This window comes from Bos taurus, chromosome 9, assembly GCF_002263795.3.
Source record: "Bos taurus isolate L1 Dominette 01449 registration number 42190680 breed Hereford chromosome 9, ARS-UCD2.0, whole genome shotgun sequence".
Taxonomy (NCBI): Eukaryota; Metazoa; Chordata; class Mammalia; order Artiodactyla; family Bovidae; genus Bos; species Bos taurus.
Genome location: NC_037336.1, coordinates 58,798,422 through 58,817,462, shown reverse-complemented (window position 1 = coordinate 58,817,462; position 19,041 = coordinate 58,798,422). Strand labels below are relative to the sequence as shown.

Sequence of the window (19,041 nt, the reverse complement as noted above, 5' to 3'; positions counted from 1 at the left end):
TTAATTTAAACAGATTTATGTTGTTGTGTGTTCTTTCAACATTTGAATTACCATACATTCTGAATTGGAAGACTGGTCTGAAAATCACAGTTCACACTTATCTGAAAATCTTGTGTTTTATTTCTTTTTGTTGTTATTGCTGTTGTTAGAGGTTGTTGATCAGTATCTCAGCTCTATTTTGATGTGTGTAAAACACCAAATTAGATATCGTTGACTCAGCTGGTAAAGAATCCACCTGCAATGTAAGAGACCTAGGTTTGATCCCTGGGTTAGGAAGATTCCTGAGAGAAGGGAAAGGCTACCTGCTTCAGTATTCTGGCCTGGAGAATGCCATGGACTGTATAGTCCATGGGGTTGCAAGAGTCGGGGACAACTGAGTGACTTTCACTTTCATTACTGACTTATATAATCAATGCTTGTATAGATTACCTAACATATATTCCATTTTTTAAACTTGACTTTCCCACTTATTCTTTAGAACTACAATATTCTAGGATCATTTTTCAACTCCTCTGTAATTTCCTCTGCTGAATTTCTCTGTTGTTACACACTTCAAGTTTCTTTTTAGTTGTACATGCCTTTATTTCACCTTTATTCTTGAATAATACTTTTCTTTGGTGGTCTGCATTTTTACTAGCAAGTGTCTGTGTGTGAGTTTTTCTTTTTTTCAGTCCTCTTTGGAATTGCTTGTGACTCCTGAATAGATGGCTTCATCTTTTTTATTCATTTGAAGAACTTCTGAAAATTATCTATTTGAATATTATCTTCCCCGCATTTTCTCTAGTCTCTCCTTTAGAAATTCAATTAGATGTATGTTATGCCACCTTACTCTATCTTCTTTTTCTCAACTCTCTTTCATATTTTCCTTCTCTTCATTTCTATAATTTGGTTAATTTATTCTGGATTGTGTCCTAGTTCTGGAATTCTGTTTTCAACTATGGCTAATCAAGTTGGCAGAATATTGTAGAAGAGAGTGGCCTTTGCAGACAGATTGCTGAGGTTTTAACCTTAGTTCTGCTATCCACTAGTTATTCAATTTAAACAGATGTCTTAATTTGTTGTCTTTTTTTTTTTTTTTTTTTAATCTGTGCTCAGTTGTTCAGTTGTCTGACTCTTTGCAACCCCATGGACTGTAGCTCCTCATACATCTCTGTCCATGGGATTCTCCAAGTAAGAACACTGGAGTGGGTTACCATTTCCTCCTCTAGGGCATCTTTCTGACCCAGGGATTGAACCCGTGTTTCTTCTGTCTCCTGCATTGAGAGGCAGGTTCTTTACCACTAGTGCCACCTGGGAAGCCCTTTATATCTATAAAATGAAGTAAATAATAATACTTCATGGATTGTTATAACATTAAATTTTTAAATTAATGTAAGTGTTCAAAAGAGTACTTGGCATATAATAAACCTCATTAAGAGTTAGCTACTGTTATTCTCTATTAATCTGCTATCTAATCTAGCCATTTACTTTTAAATTTCAAGTATTTTTGTATTTTTATTTCAAAATTGCCATGAAATTTAAAAGATCCTCTATTATTCTTAATAGTTTTTTTTTTTTTCCTCTTCATGACTTTGATTCCCATTTTTATTTCTCTAGCCATACTAGACACATTAATTTTGTTCTGGGTCTAGGAATTCTAGTTGGTTGAAGTCCATAAAATTATGAGTTGTGCTCAAAAACATATCATGAAAAATTGGCTTTGTGTTATTACAAATTAATAAAATGATTATGTTGAGCCATTGTAACTAGCCTGCTGTGTTTTGGGATCCTAGGATTTAGTAATCAGTATTTTAAACTGTGAACTGTGGAAACATTTTTGATGGATTTTACTATATTGAAGGTTCTGTGGATCTGATTTTGATGTTTGCTTTTTCTAAATATTTTTGCTTATTATGTTGCTTCCTTGTACTTTTTTTCTTTCCTCAGACCTTATTTTCATTTAGGTATTTTTCTCTGCTGTATAAAGGTGTATTCTCTTAAAGAGGATTTGAATTTACTTACATCAAGCTCTAAATGTGCTACCTTGTGACAATTTTTTTAAACCTGAATTCTATTGTTTATTACAGTACAGTTTTTAAGAATCAGAGAAGCTTGTTAACATGGGATGGGAAAAGGTAGCATGAAGAAGTAAGAAGTAAAAGCAGACAATTCTAAAATAAGTATTGGCTTGGGTATTTTTCAGATCCTCAAATAAGATGAAGAGCTATGAAATTTTAGGAGATTAAATTAATTTTTCTATGATAGGCTGAAAATGGTCCCACAAAGATACACTTCAATCTCTGGAACCTGTGAATGTTACCTTATTGGAGAAAAGGGTCATTGCACATGTGATTAAGTTAAGGACCTTGAGCTAAGGAGACAGGTCCTGAATGTGGTTTCATGCATCCTCATAATTCAGAGGCAGAGGGGGATTTTAAATGAAGGAGAAGCCCATGTGACTACAGAGGAGTAGATAGCAGTGATGCAGCCACAAGCTGAGGAATGCCAGCACCACCAGAGCTGAAAGGGGGAAAAGAATGGATTCTTCCCTAGAGTACCGTCCTGCTGACACCTGGATTTTAACCCAGTATTATTGATTTCATACTTCTGGCTTCCAGAACTGCAAGAGAATAAATGTATATGGCTTCAAACTACTTAGTCTGTGGTCATTTTTACAGGCACTCCAAGAAGCCAAGATATGCTGCATAAAAAGCCAAAGCTAAGGCAAATTCCTCTGCCATTTTTCTTTGTGGAATGATAGCAAAAACTAAATATTGGTTGATTAAATTCATGTTGATTACTACATTTGTAAAACATAGTCCATGGAGTTAGAAGAGGGTCACAAAGCTCCTAAACCTTCATTTAAAATTTCCCCACATGCTCTATTCCAGCAACTTGGGCTTCCCTTGTAGCTCAGTTGGTAAAGAATCCGCCTGCAGTGTGGGAGACCTGGGTTTGATCCCTGGGTTGGGAAGATTCCCTGGAGAAGGGAAAGGCTACCCACTCCAGTATTCTGGCCTGGAGAATCCCATGGACTGAGTAGTCCATGGGGTCACAAAGAGTCAGACACGACTGAGTGACTTTCACTAACTCCACTGCATATCACAGTTACTCCTTCCTTGTCCAGAAGCGATAGAAATTCCCAAAATTGTATCTTCACAATTCTATATTTGATGGTAGCATCCTTAGGTTGATCTTTAAACAGACCACCACACTGTATTGCACTAAATCATTAGGTTTTAAAAGGTAATTGAAATCTCTGTTATTTATATTCTTAAACTTTGCTTTTATCCCGTAAATGTTTAATTCCGAGCAACACCCAATTGTTTGACTAGAGAAAAGTTTCAACAACTAGGCCAGTAGTGGGCTCTGCTGCCTTTGAATTGAAAGGGACCTTCTCATAACCACTGAAAAAGAAAAGTTTATTTCTACTTCATACATTAGTTTTCTAAAGGCCTTTGATCTCTTTAAAGGTATTCATAGTCTAAATAACCACCACATTCTTATAGAAATAAGTGAAATCTGGATTTAAAATAATTGACACCTAAGGGAAAACTTATTAAATGTAGTAATCTTTATCTACCATGTAAAAGTTTTTCTTTTAGATCAAACATTGAAGGTGAATAAATTCTTTTCTCCTTTCTTTAAAATTAATCATTTAAATAAAAGTAAGGCTCTCTGCTTATTTCACTATTAAATAGAAAATCACACTAAAAAACAAAGATAGCTTAAGTGGAGGCATACTGCTCAAATTGAGCCACATTCAAAACATATTCCCCTCAATTCAAAACAGAAAAAAAAAAAAAACAGATGGTGCATACAAAACAGTGACATCTGATGACAAATTTAGCTAACAAGCATTTGCATCTTTTAACACAGCGCCATTTTTCACTTGAGTGTAGATGGACGGGTGAATTCTTTGAAAACCAATAATTCTTATTTTGAGTTTAGGGATTCCTATGGGATTTTATTTGATAGGGAATTTCTCACTATTTGAAAAAAATTCATTTTCTCACAATTGCATTTACTTCCATCAGTTGAAGTTCAAATCTTATTATACCTAAAGTTTGAGAAGGAAACTGATCTTGATTACAAGGAATTTCACTCCTGGGATCTCATTTCAGATACTAAAAGCCATATGGCTAAAGAATTACTATGTTCCAGGGTTTAGACGTGCAATAGATTGTGCTTTGGAGTGACACCTCAGGGAAGCATAGGTTCTTTTGAGGAGTTTGAATTAAAAGAGCAAATATATAATAATGAAATTGAGAGATTAGTCCTATGAAAGAAACAGGGAAAACCATTTCTGACTCTAGAATATCAGCACAATTTTACATTTAACGTGGGACTTTTGAGTATGGGGCATATTAGCTTCACTCTAAACTGAAATAACTTTGCATCTCTCTGGTTATCTTAAATTGTTTCACTTTTTGATTTATATTGCATGTGTTTGTTCTATGATTGTGAATGGGTCATACAAAGATGGGTAAGATACTATTTCACAGACTGGGCATTCTTACCAGTTGTGACCTTGAATTTCATATTGTATATGTATAAATACTTTGCATGATAGACCACATTGATTCCATGTGTATTCCTTTCCTAAGGTAAGTGTGGTATCACTATATGTCAATTCAAACCACTGGCACACACATTTTTTTCCCAGAAATCTGATCCCTGAGAGCTGATGTTTTAATGATTATAACTTTTCTGAGTGACACCAAAAGAAGGTGAAATTGAATTGACATATGAGGAAGAGAACTGTTTAGCTAACAGTATGTAAAATGGAAGAACACAATGCAGGCTTATTAGGAGTTGGTTATAGACAACTATTCAAGAAAAAGAAAATATTACCTCAGAATATTCTGATGAGTGAGAATGTGGGTTTTTAATATTCACACTGATCACAGGAAAGAGAAAAAGATTCTTAAATAATTGTTTAAAAGTTAGTCACATAAATGCTAAATTGCTTCAGTCGTGTCCAACTCTTTTGTAATCCCATGGACTGTAGCCCACCAGTCTCCTCTGTCCATGGGATTTCCCAGGCAAGAATACTGGAGTGGGTTGCCATTTCCTTCTACAGGGGATCTTCCTGACCCAGGAATCAAATCCACATCTCCTGTATCTCCTGCATTGGCAGGTGAGTTCACCGGTACCACCTGGCAATATAATTGTGTGTGTATCTGTGTGTGTGAAGGGAGATTTTTTAAGATGTATACCCAAGTGGTGCCCTTCAATGTAGCATCATTATGAGTAATTGATTGATAGATTCTTATCTCAAGAGGAATACCTGGAATAAAGAAGAAGGAAGTTAAATTAGACATCTAAATAAACTTCTGAAGGTCAGATAGGAGAAGGCATAGACTAGGTTTCCAAAAACTGATTCAGGGAAAAAAAAAAAAATCAGTGGACAGTATTAGGGAGAACCTGACTTTTGACATCCATATGTGTCTTAGGACTTCACTATTGTCTGCAAATTGAAATGGTGTGGTTTTATTGAAAATGGCTGCTGCCTGCCTTTGTCTGAAAATTTAAGTATCTTTGGATATTAGACATCTAAAATAAAGATTATTTGCTGTAACATAAACCATATTTTGATCAGTGAAATTTCTAGCAATTGTTGTAGGGTATCATGGGATATTTCCTTTGTTTTCTATGTTTTCCCCTTGAATTATACACATTTTCTTACCCTTTGCCAATGGTAGTGAATATTTTTTAGGAGATCAAACACAGATCATATGAAAGAAACATCTGTTGTAGCTACTGTTTTTCAGAAGTTCAAGTTGCCTGAGAGGTCCACCTGTAATATTTTCCAATCCTCATTTCTATACAACTGGGGGATCTTGGTGGCAGCAGAGGACAAAAGATTGTTAATTTAATGTTTGAGATGTGTGGATCCTAAAGTTATTTGTACTGAAAAATGTTTTGGAAGAAAAAAAATCCATGGTGACTGTTTTAGTTTGTTCTGCTCTGTAGCCAACTAGGGCTACAAAACTCATCATCAAGAGCGGATAAGAAAAAGCCAAAGAGTGGAAAGGATGGGAAGCAGCTGTTATTTTAATTGTTTCTTGATTTCCTCGTTCCAGCCCCATCTATTGATTTAATCCCCCAAATTTTCCTAAGCCAAGCCTCAAAGCAGAGCTCATTTTCAGGGGAGGTGAAGCTTCTTTCCAGGCCAACATTCTTCTCTACTCTGATTTCTTCTACCCCCTGCCTCCCTGTCAGCTGTCAGGTCTGCAATTCTCTTTTAAAATAGATCTAAAAGGGAAAGGTAATTTATATTTTAATGACAAGGCTTGGTTATGTGTTGGACACAGAGGGTTTATAGCCCTGGGAGGTAATTACTCAGGTTGAAAGGTGCTTCATCTATGCAGATCGCCGTTTCCAACAGGGTGATGTTCTCAGTGAAACCGGTGATGACAAAACCATCTGAGATATCATGCAAAGAAATTTCACTGAAAGACCATTTCCCTTGTTCTTCAATTACTAGATTTAAAATTAATTACAAATATTATTGCTTTCATTAAAACAATCCAACTGAAACCCTTAACATGCTGTATAAAATATACAAAATGGGATGCAATGAAGGATGCATGAAAAAGCCTTGGGCCGGGGTGCTCAGTAAACCACAGCACTGCCACTCACTAGTTCTGTGACCCTGGACCTGAACTCTAACTTTCATTCTAACTTGTGCCACATGTGATCTTATAGAACACAGGATAAATCAGATTTTCCTCCCACAGGTGGCATGGTCTTTTACATAGAATCCATTTTACGAGAAAGTTGGGGAAGTCAGAGAGAAACAGACAAATTATTTTCTTATTTTTACTGTAAAGGTACTCAACCAATGCCATTTTGAGCTTGAAGAAATGGACTGAGTAATTCTTTCACATAGAAATATCATCATCACTCTACCTGTGACAACCACTTTCATAGGATTTTTCTTGTAGTATCCCAAGGGAAAGAAAAATAGTGTCCTGTTCTAGGGATCAAGAAAGGAGTCTGAGAACAAGTGTTATGTGAAATAACAGTATTATGCTGACATTATAAGAAGAATTTAATATATAACTTTAAAATTTTTATTTTGAAATAATTTTAGGCTTAGAGCAGAACTGCAAAATTAATTCAGAAAATTGTGATATATATATTTCATCCAGCTTCCCAACGTCTTGTGTACTATTAGTATAATTTTCAAAAGTAAGAAATTAACTTTGATACAATACCCAGCTAAGTTATGGATTTTATTTGCATTTCATCATTTTACTACTAATGTACTTCTATTTCAGGATCCAAGTCGAGATACCACATTGCATTTACTTTCAGATCTTCTTTGTCTTTTCCAATCTGTGAAAGCTCCATGGTCTTTCCTGCCTTTCATGATTGTGATGCTTTTGAATAATTCTGGTTAATTATTTTGCAGAATGCCTTATAGTCTTTATTTGGGCAATCTTTTCTCATAATTAGATTAAGGGTATGCAGTTTTGGCAAGAATGCCACAGAAATGGTGTGTTCTCGTAAGTGTATCATTCATACACTTACAGAGCATACGTGAAGGGTACACAAAGTTAATATTTCTCATTTCGCCTTTATCACCCGGTTAATGTGGTGTCAGCTGTGCTTCTTCACCATAATACTATTTTCTCCTTTTGAATTAATAAATATCCTGGGGAAGATAATTTAAGACTGAAAAATACCCTTTTGTCTAATTTTTGCCCACTACTTTTAGCATTCATCTTTCAAGCTTACTTGCAACAATTTTTACTGTGATTTTTGTAATGGTGATTTTCCATTTCCTTTGTTCTTTCCATATTTATTAACCCAAAATATTCTGTAAGGAAGAGCTGCTACTTCCCCTGTTATTTATTCACGTGTTCCAATATTCATTTATATAGGTACGAAATACTTAGTATTTATTTTACCCTGCATTCCAAGTGGCACTAGTGGTAAAAAACCCACCTGTTGATGCAGGAGATATAAGAGATTCAGGTTCCGTCCCTGGGTCAGGAAGATCCCCTGCAGGTCACGGCAAGCCACTCCAGTGTTCTTGCCAGGAGAATTCCATAGACAGAGGCCCCCAGGAGGCTACAGTCCGTAGGGTCAGAAGGTGTTGGACATAACTAAAGTAGTATAGTAGACGGATCACACTCTAATGCTATCTTTGTTAATTATATTTCTCAAAATGTCCAGCTTTGGTCGAAAACCTCTTTCAGGTTGTTGAAAGAACTTTAAAATTGACTACTTCTTTACTTCATGCCAAGACAAGATTGTCCCGTTTCATCGTGCATTTTCTTGCTCCAGTCCTGGAATCAACAATTTTTTCAAAGATCTCAAATTCCTTTAATTAGATGACGGTATTTAGAAATCAAGATCTGGATAGAAGGAGCACTCATTGCTAATAAAACGTCATTGCATCTGGATCCCGTCAGTGGATAAAATTTGGAAATGCATGTATATACAGTAACCCAGCTATACACACAGGTGTGTGTGTGCATGTGCTCAGTTGCTCAGCTGTGTCCGACTCTTCATGATCCCATGGACTATAGCCCGCAAGTCTCCTCTGTCCATGAGATTTCCCAGTCAAGAATACTGGAGTGGGTTGCCATTTCCTCCTCTAGGGGATCTTCCCAACCCAGGGACCAGAGCTGTGTCTCTGCCATCTCCTGCATTGGCAGGCAGATTTTTTACTACTGAGCCACCTGAGACACACACACCTTTAATTATTTCTGTATCTGTCAGCATGTATGGTATAAAACTGGGTTCCTAATAGACCTCTGATTCTAATCCAAGACCACAAGTTTACTCTGTCCTTCCTATATTCCTCAATTGTAACTTTTTTGTCTGATATATATATATATATATATATATATATATATATATATATAACGTACTTTCATTATCTACAATATGCTCGCTTATTTTTTCAAACCTGTATGCACAAAAATTAGTTTCAAAATTGCTGACCCAAAATACCCCTAGGAGAAACAAATCTGATAAATATAGTAAAATATGTTCTTTTTTTAAATTTTATTTTTAAACTTTACAATATTGTATTGGTTCTGCCATATATTGAAATGAATCCGCCACAGGCATACATGTGTTCCCCATCCTGAACCCTCCTCCCTCCTCCCTCCCCATACCATCCCTCTGGGTCGTCCTTTTTTATTGATTTACAGTCTCCAGTCAAAGTGTTGATTCCCAAAGTAACTTAGGTTAGGTTAGCTCTTGTCTGCCCTACTTACCTCAAGGTAATACAGTCGAGTTCATCTGTTGCCATTTGTATTCCATTTGCCTTCCCTTCTCATTCTGCTAGAATATCTTTTATCTAAACACTCAGCAAAGTATATAAAAACGTTGCCTAGCCTGCTATTGCATGGAGAAGGCAATGGCACCCCACTCCAGCACTCTTGCCTGGAAAATCCTATGGACGGAGGAGCCTGGTGGGCTGCAGTCCATGGGGTCGCTAAGAGTAGGACACGACTGAGCGACTTCACTTTCACTCTTTCACTTTCATGCATTGGAGAAGGAAATGGCAACCCACTCCAGTGTTCTTGCCTGGAGAATCCCAGGGGCAGGAGAGCCTGGTGGGCTAATGTCCATGGGGTCACACAAGTCGGACACGACTGAAGTGACTTAGCAGTAGCAGCTATTACAAAGATTTTTCTCCTGTATTTTCTGTCAGAAGCTTTATGATTTTGTAGTTTTACATTCTGATCTATGACACATTTTGAGTTAATAACATGTGGGTTTATTATTTACCTTGGACATACATATGTACAGTTCTTCTAGCTCCGTTGCTGAAAAACTATGTTTCCTTCACTGAATTGATTTACACTTTTCTCAAAAATCAGTTAATTATGATGTTGGGGGTGTATGTCTGGACACTGTTCCATTGACTTATGTGACTTATCACCACTATCTTGATTACTGGAACTTTCTATTAAATCTTGAATTAGGTAGTGCTAGTCTTCTTTTTTCTGTTCTTCATTTTCAAAATTAATTGGATTTTTAGGGTTTTTTCATTGTTCTGTATTTTAGATGCAGATTATTTTAGATGCATTTTAGATTCAGATTTACAATCTGAAAAACAAGCCTCCTGGGTGTTTAATTTGGGTTGAATTGAATGTGTAGTTTAATTTGGAGATAATTTTATACCTGAATAGTACTCAGGAACACTGTATATTCTCTGTAAATTCATGAACACTGTGTATCTATTTATTGAATATTCTTTCATTTCTTTCATCAATGTTTTATAGTTTTCAGCATACTTATCCTAAACATATTTTGTTAGATTTATACCTAAGCATATCATTTTTATGTGCTGTTATAAGTTTTACTGTATACTAATATTTTAATTTACAATTATTCATCAATATTATATAAAAATATAATTGATTTTTTATGCTGACTTGGTATCTTGTAAACCTGGGTGTTCTTTGGAAGGAATGATGCTAATGCTGAAACTCCATTACTTTGGCCACCTCATGCGAAGAGTTGACTCATTGGAAAAGACTCTGACACTGGGAGGGATTGGGGGCAGGAGGAGAAGGGGACACAGAGGATGAGATGGCTGGATGGCATCACCGACTCAATGGGCATGAGTTTGAGTGAACTCCAGGAGTTTGTGATGAACAGGGAGGCCTGGCTTGCTGTGATTCATGGGATCGCAAAGAGTCGGACACGACTGAGAGACTCAACTGAACTGAACGAACTGAACTGAAACCTTTTAAACTGACTCATGAGATTTAGAAGATTTTTGTTAATTAAATTTATTTATTTTAATTAGAAGCTAATTACAACATTGTATTGGTTTTGCCATAGATTTTTAAAGACATTTTAGGATTTTATGCATAGACACGTCACTTGTGTATACAGATATATTTCTCTCTTTCTAGTCTGTGTGTCTTTTCTTATTTCTATCTCTTATTCCACTATCTAGGACTTTCAATATAATGTTGAATAGAATTGTGAGACAGGATATCTTTGTATTATTTCCAGTCTAATGGGGAACGTATTGTCTTTCATCTTGAAGTACTATAATAACAACTTTCAATTTTACATAAAATCCATCTATTACGTCAAGGAGACATTCAGAGATTTTTTAGTTTCCTGAGCTTCTTTTTTAAATCATGAATCAACGTTGGATTTTGTCAAAAGCCTTTTTCTACAGTCATTGGCATGATTATGTGACTTTTCATTAGTCTGTTAATCTAGTGAATTATTTTGATGGATTTTCTAATTCTGGACCAGACTTGCATTCTTCAAATGAACTCTACTTGTTTGTAATCTATTAATCTTTTTATATATTGCTAGATTTGATTTGCTAATATTTTATTGAGGATTTTTTCATCCATGTTCATAAGGGATATTGGTGTATAGTTTTCTTGTAGTGTCTTTCTCTGGTTTTGTTATTAGAGTAATGAACTTTTAGAAAGTAGTCCCTTCTCTTTGTTTTCTAGAAATGTTCATGTAGATGTGGTTGTATTTATTTCCCAAGTGCTTGATAGAAGTCACATGTGATGGCATTCAGACCAGAGGTTTTCTTAGGTGAAATATTTTTAATTATTAACTTAAATTCTTTTATAGATGTCAGGATATTCTGTTTCTTCTTTCTTGGGTGAATTGTGGTAGTTTGTATCTTTCAAGGTGTAGGTTGATTTGCTTAAGTTGCTGAATCTATGGACATAGATATCAATTCTATTTACATTATTATAAAACCTGTTTGGTTTTCATTGCTTTTCTCTATTTTCATTTTAAAAAATGTATTCATGCTTGCTCTTAAGATTATCATTTGATTTCTTCTTTTATCTTTGAGTTTCATTTTTTCTTCTCTTTCTAGTTTCTGAAGCTAAGGTTGATTACAGTCAACCTTACTTATTTTCCAAAATAAGCATTTAATGGTACACATTTTCTTCTAAGCGTGGTTTTAACTGTATCCCAGAAATTCTGATAGCTTGTATTTTCATTTTAATTCAGTTGAAAATACTTCTTAATTTCCCTTGAATATTTCTTTTTGACCTAGAATTATTTTAGTATATGTTATTTAGTTTCTAAATACTCAAAGATTTTCTGGGATATTTTTGTTTTGATTCCTAATCTAATGCCTTTATGAACTTTTACTCTACATTATTTATAGTTTTTATAATTTGTTAAGATTTTGCTTATGGTCAGACTACAGTCTATGTTGATGTTTCACATGTACTTGAGAAAAATGTGGTTTATGCTGTATTCTGCCAATAAGGTCAAGTTTATTGAAAGTATTAGGTCTTAAGAAAAAAAAAGTGTTAGGTCTTTTATATCTTTTTTGATTTACTCTTAATTCTATCAATTCCTGAGACAGAGAGAGGTGTTGAAATCTCCAACTACAATCGTAGATTTGTCTATTTCTCATTCCAGTTCTGCTGGTTTTAGATGAATATATTTTGAATATTGAATATCTGAAGGGTATATATCTATTCTTAGATATGTAATGCTTGATATGATACTAATTAAATATTGACTGACACAGATGAATTTCTCTCAAGATGATTAGGTACAATAAATTTTGGTAAAATATCAATTGTAGTAGACTATGATTTTATGTATGTATATTATAATACCTAAACCAACTACTAAGAAAATTAGAAATACTCAAGAATAGTATTATTAAGTCAAACTGGAATGCTAAAGAAATGTTAAAATAACTAATGAGAAAGTAAGTAAAAAGAACAGTGGAATGAGAAGCAGAGGTAGTATTCATAAAACAGATAACAAATTGCCAGACTTAAGCTATAACATGTCAACAATTACCTTAAATGTAAATGATCTGAATATATAATTAAAAGCTGAGGTTGGCAGAATGGGGGAAAATTTAGCTATATGTTATCAACAGAACACTGTCTTCAAATACTATAATATAGGTAAATTAAAAGTAAAAGGATGAAAAAAGTCTGTAAGTCTAGGGGAAGATAAGGAATTCTTAGACTTGGTATAATAAGCATGATTCATTATATGAAAAATTGATAAACTGGATGTCATCAAATTTAAAAACATTTGATCCATGAAACACTCTATTAAAAAGATGGAGAGGGAAGCTAAATACCAGAAGAAAATATTTGCAAAGTGCTTGTTAGACAGAAAATTAGTCCCAACCCAGGGATCGAACCCAGGTCTCTCGCATTGCAGGCGGATTCTTTACTGTCTGAATCACCAGAGAAGCCTATCTATAGATATCAGAATACATAAAGAATTTTCAAAACTCAGTTCAAAAGAACAATGCCATTAGAAAATGGGCAAAAAGCATGAATAGACATTTCACCAAAGAGGGCATACAGATGGCAAATAACACATGAGATGATATTGAAGATCATTAATCATTAGAGAAAGAAAATTAAAGCCATAAATATATTACTATACACCTATAAGAATGGTTAAAATAAAAAATACTGATGAGGATACAGAAAAGCTGTATCCCTAATACATTGTTGCCGGCAGTGTAAAATGGAATGGCCAGTCTGTAAAACAGTTTGACAGCTTCTTACAAAACTTAATATGCAATTGTTATATTGCTCAGAAATTTCATTCCTGGATATTCACTCTAAAAGAAATAAAAATGTATGTTCACACAAAGACCTATAAACAGGTGTTCCATAGAAGCATTATTAGTGATAGCCAGAAAAGGAAATGATTCAGATGTCTTTCAAAGGTCCAGTGGTTGATTAAACTGAACCATGGGACACTACTCAAAAATAAAATGGAACAAATATTAATCCATGCAACAACACAGATGAATTTTCAGAGAATTATGTTGAATGAATGAAAATAAATAGCCAGTCCTCAAAGATTATGTGCTGTATAATTCTATTTTTATAATATTCTTAAAAGGTTGTCATTGCAGAAATGTAGACCAGAATAATGGTTGCCTGGGCCAAGGATAGGAGAAGCAGGGGTGTGAAGGATAAAGTTATAAAGGGATAAAGTGGTCCAATGGTTAAGACTGTGTTTCCAGTACAGGGGCATGGGTTCAATCCCTGGTCAGGAAGCTAAGATCCCACATGCTGTACAATACGACCAAAAAACAAAGAAAAGAAAATGATCCTTTTGATAATGAAAATATTATGTATCTTGACTGTACCAATATCATTATTTTATGTTTGATATTTTACTACCCTTTTGCAAGATGTTATCATTGAAGAAAACCAAGCAATGGTGCAGGGATCTACATCATTTCTTACAGCTGCACGTGACTCAACAATTATCTCAAAATCAAAATTTAATATTAAGAATTCAGAAGCATTTAAAATAATAAGAACACAAAAAGTGCTATTCATTACCACGCAACTCTATACCAGTATCTTCTTAAACATAAAAAGGAACTCATATTTAGTGGAAAAAAAAAAATCCCAGGAAAACAACATCTTGTGCTCTGAGAAGATACAGTGTTTTGCTTCCAGACCCAGCATGGTTTATCTTTGGCTCTTGAAGCTGCTGAAGTGTATGTGCTAATGCATTTTGCATTCCTTAGATCATGATACTGGAGAAGCAAATGGCAACCCACTCCAGTATTCTTGCCTGGAGAATCCCATGGGCGGTGGGCTACAGTCCACGGGGTCTCAAAGAGTCAGACACGACTGAGCAACTTCACTTCACTAGATCACGATATTGGAGTTATTTACCCTCTTCCCACCAAAGCAGTTGCTTAAGTGTTCTCAATCTTTCTCCAGTGGACATACTCATACATGGCCAGCTAGCTATGGAGGTCATTCTGTGTCCTGGTGATACTATGCAACAAGACTACTCTGGGGGGTGGGGGGTGGGAATCATTGCCAAGAGGATCAGTTTGACTAATACAAACTTGCCGCTTTGCACAACATTGGACTTCCAGGGTGATGTTTGTTAAGGGACTATACCCCCGCTGCAGCACGTTTACAATGCGTATATTTTTGCTTTCTCTACACTCATTGCATACTTGCCAAATGCTCTGTAATTATCTCTACCTGCCCCATTATCTTAGTCTCAGGCAAAGTAGACTATGCTACTTAAACATATTTTCCTCTGGATTGGAACCTCTGGGTCTTCCCACAACTTGATGATATTTTTAGGGATGAGAGAACAGAAGGAATACTCTATTCTCCTGTATTTAAGAAAAACATCTTCTTGTGTCCATAAAAATACAATGAACACCCTCTGATAACTCAGATAGATCACCCTACTTTTCTTACTTAATGCCATATCTTGCCTCATGAGGTTGGATAATGAAAGAATTTACCTAAACCATCTTGGAGGAGATTATGACAATAGAATTAGCTTTCTACAGAAATTCATTTTTTAAATTTCATATGAGGACTCTGATAGATCTTTCAGATTTATATTTTCTTATATCCAGAGAATCTAAAAATTTTAGTGCCTCCTCTTTACAAGTGAAGTGCCTCATCTAAGATTAGCTTCTTTTTTTTTTTTTCATCTTTTCTGAATATTGTCATTCTGTGCAGTGAATCACCAGATGTTGACAGTTGTTAGTAGCACTTTGATTTTGTTGAAAATGACAGGCAAAAATTCTACCATTGAAACACCAATGCCTGAGAATTTTGTTGCAAATGGTTCTCTTCCATATATGGGCCTTCATCACCTCCTGGTGATTCCAGTAAATAGGTCATTGCTGAAATGATGGACCTGCTTATCAGGCATTAAGTTTGCTTCCACTAAATCTTAGGTGAATGACTTTACAAAAATAAGCATATATATCCTTTTTTGGCACGATCCAAAGGGGTTATGAAGGTGTGCTTTACAACCCTCCCAATGAATGTGAACTGGCTGGTATCCATGACTGGGGAAGGAGAAAATAGTATTTATGAAGTCGCTTATCACAAAAATTCACCTGGAATCTGAACAACATGCTAATTCTGTGGTCATATAACCACTGCTGTCATGGGCACCATTATTTTCATTTGCAGTGAACCACTCCAATGCCCTATCCTGTTATATAAAATATAACAGATATTAAAAGGGAAATTGGAATTTACCAAATCCCTTCTCTTTCACGATATTGGTGGACCTATGGTTTCTTTCACTCTGCTAGTAAGATATTTTGATGAGATTGAACCACCAGAACAGTGGGGTGATTCTTACATTTCCAGGGACCCACACTAATGGGTCTGTGTATTTACATTGTGAACTGGCACTACAACTTCATTTCCTAGATGGAACTGCCCATAATACACAATGGCTAGGTTACTATTAATATTGACAACTGGCCCTGCCTTGTATCTTGATTTTCATATGGACTCAATATGAGTTACACTTACCATGTTTTTGAGTAAGAAACTAACTTCAGAGGGATCAGAATCAACTAGAATGACAATCATCTGGCTTTGTTCCCCCAGAGTACCACAGAACCTCTTTCTTAAACCCTGACCCACTTTCATAAAATTCTGACTTGCTATTCTCTGTTGGCACTGAGACCCTGACCCAGTCTTAGTGGCATTTATACCAGTTATTCTATCACATATCCTCTTTAATTCTTGTGTTTTGCTGGGACATTATAAGTTGATTTATGGAGATATTTGTAGCTTGCTTTCTGCTCCCCTCCCTCTCTTTTTTTTTAAAAATTCCTTCAGTTTTCCACTCTCATTAGATTTTAAGTGCTTTTGTAATCCCCCACAGTTCTATGTATAGTCAACTCTTGATTATCTGAGCTAATGGAGGGGAGCATTAGCGTGGAAGATATCAGAGGACAAATAAATTTCCCAGGGGTTTGCATCAATTTTATGAAAGCATCTGAGTCCCAGAGGCAGGCAAACTGAAATCTAAGAGAAGCTGAGAGCAGAGAGGCATTCTGAATGAAAGAGTGAGTTGTCACATTCTCACAGGGCCGTGAACTACTGCTGCAGCTGCTGGTGAAATTGTGTTTTACCCTGGCCAGACTGTCAAGAGAGGGGCTGTAAGGATCTCTGGGCAGGAATCCTTCACTAAAATCACTCTCCCTTTTGGCATCAGTGCTTGGTTTAACACAGTATCAGGACAGGACAATGGAAATGCAATAAATGGATGAAAGAAGAGTAATAGGGTGTTATTGGCAGAGAATAGCACTATATAGGCTTTATAAGGCAGGGAAGGGAAGGGTCTTACCTTAAGGGAAGTGTATATTAATTGGATAAAGGTTTTCCCTTCCCTTGGACTCCAGCTTTCAGGTCACACCTTAAACAGAGCAGATGCTTTATCAAAGTTGGAAGGAGGTGAACAAACCAGCAGGCAGAAAGAGAAAAAAAAAAAAAAAAAGATTGATAAGTGAAAGAAATTTCCTGAGGAGTCTGGAAGCTCTAATTCGCAAAATGACTCTCTGTGTAATTAAATATTCTGATGGCATACCATGGCTATTTTAGGAGTAATTATCGGAAGACTCTCTGGGTATCTGGTTAGAAATGCTTTTCATTTTTTATCGTTGAAGAACAAACCTATGCAAAAGTAGGTCTATTTGGTCACATGGCAGGGGACCAAGGGAATTCACATTCTCTGAGCAGTTACTATATTCCAGGTCGGCATTTTCCTTATCTCATCTTGTTTTATTACCTACAGCAATCCTAAGAAATTATTATTATGCCCATTTGACATGTGAGGCAACAGAGTGTCATAGTTGTTAAGAATTTATCCCAAAGTTACTCAGCTAATACATATCAAATTGGACTTCAAATCAGTTGCTTTCTTTTGAAATCCCCTACTCTTTGTTCTACACTGTGCTATTTCTTAGTAATAATAGTAACTATGATTTATTGAATGCCTGCTGTGTGAAAGCCACTCTATTTACATAATTTTTAATCTCGCCATTAACCTAGATAGGTGGGTATTAATACCTTCCTTTCAGAGTGAAGACAGAATTCAGTTTAGCCAAGCTCACTGGTAGGGTTAAGATTTGGACTGCGTCTGCTTTTGAGCGCCTTGTTTTTTTTTTTTTTCCTAAATATCATATTTTGTTCATTTGGGCTACATAGACATCACTGTAGTCAGTGCTGAAGTTTTGCCAGAGACAGTTCACTGCAATGTCATCATTTCATTATTCTTAAGTAACATTATATTTCAACTCCAGAATGACCACCTGTGTGTCCGTGAACACCTCCATGTATACCCATACACAGGTATGTACATTCCTATCACAGGACGAAATTCAGTTTCCGAGGATGCCCATAGACTACATTTATAAGGAAAGTGTAAGGTATCACCAGCACTAACAAATCATTACTTTCTACCAGATAGTTCTATCCAGAAAGCTGTTCTAAAAATTTGCTCGTCATTCTTCCCTCAATGTGACAACCAGGCTCAGCCTCAAGGTGAAACAGAGTAATCTTTGCCATTAATGTCTGCAAACATAATGAGGCACTTTGATCCATCAATCTTCGAATTTGCAGGAGAGAAGCTAATGATGTGAGGGGACTGAAAGTCTATTTTGTATTTATTTGGGGACACTGTTGAGTTTCCTTCTCACGGGTGTCTTCAACTGCTGAGAAAGGATATATGGATTGCCTCCTGGAAAAGCTAGCCGCATAGCAAGACAGCCTCTCCACAGGAAGAAATGAGACCACTTCTTCCAGGAAGAAAGTGACCCCAAGACTTCGAGTCATATGGAAAGGAGACACATGATACAGAGCACATCTCCTTGCTCATGACAAACTGCTGGTTTGGACATCTCAGCCAGCATCCTCCAACTTCTCTTCCTCACTGTTTATGAGACAAGAATGACCCAACCATGACTTACCAGTATCTCTAGTGATTGGAGAGTAAGTTGGATGGACATTTTCTAACAGCAGGGGGAGAGAGGACTTCCAGTGGAACCCTTTCCCTTCCGAGACTCTTGTTGTAATTAATCATCCATTTATAGCTCCTCCAGGGTCTAAGTTGTGAGCCACAGAGCTGGCCAAGGTAGTATCTTTCTATTACTCCTTTGGAAATGAGATGCAGCCCATGGGATGCATATCCTGTAGGGCCCAGGGTTTCCTAGAAGAGACACCTGGGAAAATCTCCAGCAGAGAAAATCTCCAGATCCTGCATGATGGTCCCTCCATAGTGGTCTGTTCATAGGTCCCTCCTTCCAGA

General features: G+C 36.0%; 1 long non-coding RNA gene across 4 annotated transcripts in view; it reads right to left on the bottom strand.

Annotated features, from left to right (window-relative positions):
- The window catches only part of LOC101902249 (uncharacterized), a 328,523-nt gene that overhangs the window by 10,900 nt on the left and 298,582 nt on the right, over positions 1–19,041 (bottom strand). For all 4 annotated transcript variants that reach the window (XR_009495818.1, XR_009495817.1, XR_009495819.1 and 1 more), the window contains one exon: positions 17,083–17,168. This is a non-coding gene — a long non-coding RNA (uncharacterized lncRNA). The remainder of the gene's footprint in view (positions 1–17,082; positions 17,169–19,041) is intronic.